We start from the raw sequence: 3,785 nt of genomic DNA on the forward strand, positions 1-3,785 counted from the left end.
CAAGACCTTATGTCAAAAAACAAAATTTACAACTTGTAGTGGGGGGAGGGAGATGGGAAGGGGAAACAAAGGAGGAGGCAACAATGCTTGATAAGAAATATACTCATTATCTTGCCCATGTAATTGTAACCCTTCTGTACGGTATTTCCGAAATTTAAAAAAAAAAAAAACAAAGAAAAATCTTCACCTAGATTTCCCTAATGTCAAACACCTTATTCCATAGTATATATTAGGCACATATTAGCTCTCCTATTATATTTAGAAATAAAATTTGAAATATAGTTTTAACACACCTTATGTAGAATGATTAGATTACTAGAATCAACTCCTAGTCAATATTTAATTGCATTTCATTTGCTGTAATTTTGGTGCTTCACCTCATCAACCAAATGGACAAAGTTCTCTAATCCTGTGTTCTTTGTTAACTCTAGAAGTTAACCATTGACCTGTTACATATCCTTCAATTTAGTACACAAGTAGTTTCTGTAGATCAGTCTGAAAGCAGCATGTCTCCAAAGTGGGCTTTGACAATTCTGCTGCTTCAGCTGTGCTGTGTGGGCCATGGATGCTGTGGGAAGGTCTTGGTGTGGCCCTGTGAAATGAACCATTGGCTCAACCTAAAGACGATTCTTGATGAACTCACTGCAAAAGGACACGAGGTGACAGTTTTGACATCGACTCATAATGTCTTAGTGGACTACAGAAAGCCTTCTGCACTGAATTTCGAGGTGATCCAAATGCCTTATGACAGAGATATTGCTATGAAGAAACTAGAATACTTTGTAGACACAATTGTGAATGTCAAACCAACATTGCCACCTGGCAAGCAGAAGAAAATAACAAGAATTCTTTCTTAGAACCATTGAAAATTTTGAAATGCTTTGTAGGCATACAGTCTACAATCAGTCACTCATGATGAAGCTCCAGGAAAGCAAGTATGACATAGTGGTGATAAGTCCTGTCATTCCCTGTGGACAACTAGTGGCTGAGTTGCTGGAGATCCCTTTCGTGCATACACTGAGGTTCTTCATGGGCAACACCATAGTGAGATACTGTGGGCAACTCCTAGCTCCACCTTCCTATGTACCTATGGCCTTGGAACAGACAGAATGACTTTTATGGAAAGGGTGAAAAATATGATGCTTACATTTTTTTTTGATTTTTGGCTTCCACAATATGATATTCATTTTGGGGATCAATTTTACAGTGAAGTATTAAGTAAGGGAATCTATTTTTCTTATATCAAGATGGTTAAGAAGCTCAAAAACTAAAAGAAATATTCAAAAGAAATAGTCAAAAAATATTCAAAGGCTGGGAAGGAGGTCAGTTGGAGAGTGCTTGCCTTGCATGCATGGGGTACTAGGTTTGATACCTCAGTGCCATATAACCAGGGGGGAAAAGCCAGAAATGGCACCGTGGCTCAAGTGGTAGAGGGCTGGCCTTGAGCTGAAGAGCTCAGGGACAGCACCCAGGCCCTGAGTTCAGGCCCTATGACCGCCACCACTACCACCACCAACAACAAAAAAGCAAAAGATATTCAAAAACTAAAAAAAATATTCAAAATTGTTTTCTATACAAAACTTGATAATTGATAGCAACAGAGTATTTATTTGTAACAGGTTGAAGAGTGCATATTAGAATGGGTGTTATTCATATGATATTTTGAGATTTAATACATTGTTATCAAAACATCCAAAATATACATAAGTGTTGATCTGGGAGAATTTTTGGTCAGATCAAAGATATCAAATAATTCCACTACATTATATATTTTGTCCTAGAACATTTGATCTATATTGATAAGGAATGCAATGTTTATTGTTAGAAAAAGAAAACCTACTTTGTTAATGACAATACTACATTGAAATGTGGGCTATAAAACTATAAAACCATATATTTATTTAGATCTTCAAAGCACTTTTCTTACTACAGTGATAACATTGTTGAGATATTATTTTATCTTATTTTAAAGGCATGATTGATTTTGCTTTAGGGCTTTTAATGAGCATAGTTTTCATCTGGATTCATCAACTTAAGCAAGCTTCTGAGACAAGTATTTTTGAGACCAGAGCTATCAAACAAAAGATAATATTGGATAGAAAATATTTAATTAATTTGACTCGTTGATTGCAACAGCTACTGCACTTAAATTTCACATTGGTGAAATTCATTTGGTCAATTAAATATTGCATTTTGAGCAAATGTCAAAGTTGTTTTCTTTTGATGTTTCCCTCCTGGTCTTGGAGATAGCTCTCTTAAACTTTTCAAGGCCATTTTTCTGTCCAGGTGTATCCTGGGTGCTCTATCTCCATTTAGAAGACCTTCAGATGTGTTGGATTGTGTTCCTATTCTTGAATTAATTTAACTTTCTTCAACTTTAATAGAGTTGTCTACAAATACAGTCAGGATTCAACATGTGAATTTGGAGGAAATATAATTTGGTCCATAATACTGAATTCCACACAGAAACATATTTCATAGAACTATTGTTAAAGAAAAACTTTTTTTTAATCCTTAGTTTGAGACATATTTTTTTCCTTTTTAAATTTATTTTTTATTGTGAAAATACTGTACAGAGGGGTTACAATTACATGGGCAAGATAATGAGTACATTTCTTATCAAGTATTGTAGCCTCCTCCTTTGTTTCTCCTTCCCATCCCTTCCCATCCTCCCTCCCCACCGAAGTTGTAAAGTTCATTTTTGACATAACGACTGTATTCTCTCTCTCTTTTTTTTTTGACCAGTCATGGGCTTAGGTGCTGTCCCTGCACTCTTTAGCTCAAGGAGAGCACTCTACCCCTTGAGCCATAGCACCACTTCCAAAAAGTGTATTCTCTTTAGTATAAATATGTTACACTTAGAGAATATTTTTTCTTTGTTGGCATATTAAACTGTAGATTAAAGATTTATTTTCTTCGCTTAATTGTGGCTACATTGATGAAGACAGTCTCTGGTTACAACTACCAAGGGTTAAAAACTAATCTTCATAAACTTTATTTTCTGTTTAGGTGGATCATAAGGTTCATAACAAACCTACTTCAAAAATTTCACTTAACTTTATGATTGGAAAGTTTGTTTTCCTTTTTTTATTATTTTATTTTATTTATTTTATTGTAAAGATGCTGTACAGAGGGGTTACAGTTCCATGAGTAAGACAGTGATTACATTACTTGGCGATCATTGTTGCCCTTTCCCTTGTTGTTGTCCCACTATCCCTTCCCTCCCCCACCTCCCACACTCCTCTGCACCCTACCTCTTCCCCCCCAACCCGAAGTTGTAAAGTTAAAAAATCATATTAAGTGAAATAACCAGGTCCCAAAGAAATTTAGGTCCCATGAATTCCCATATTTGGAATCATTAGTATACATACAGGATAATCTTATCAGATGAGCTGAAAAGCTCAAAAGCCATGTCCATATGTCTATATAAGATGGTGCTAAGTGAAATGAACCCCACAAGACACAAGAGGTCTGCCTTTATTGTTATTGTTTTAAATGTACATTGTGATTTTATTTTTTGGTTGTATTTATTGTTTCCTTTGTATGTTCTGTCCCGTATGGCATATCCCCTGTTGTCACTGTACTTGATTTTGGTAATCTGCTTCTGGCATATACATTTGTCTAAACTGGGGAAGGGAAGGGCAGAGGATGAACCACTGTAACAAGGACACCCACATGACAGTATATTGACAAATTTGTTTTTTAACTCAAGAAGAGATCAATATCTTTGTCCTTGTACTAGTGGGTCAGTAAAAGGCAAGTTGTGAAAAAAGTTAAGCAACAGC

General features: G+C 35.7%; 1 pseudogene; it reads left to right on the forward strand.

Moving 5' to 3' along the window:
* The first annotated feature begins 505 nt into the window (after nucleotides 1–505).
* On the forward strand, nucleotides 506–1,271 carry LOC122106850 (annotated as a pseudogene).
* The last annotated feature ends 2,514 nt before the right edge of the window (nucleotides 1,272–3,785 follow it).

Source organism: Dipodomys spectabilis, unplaced genomic scaffold (genome assembly GCF_019054845.1).
Source record: "Dipodomys spectabilis isolate Male_0828 unplaced genomic scaffold, ASM1905484v1 ptg000043l, whole genome shotgun sequence".
Taxonomy (NCBI): Eukaryota; Metazoa; Chordata; class Mammalia; order Rodentia; family Heteromyidae; genus Dipodomys; species Dipodomys spectabilis.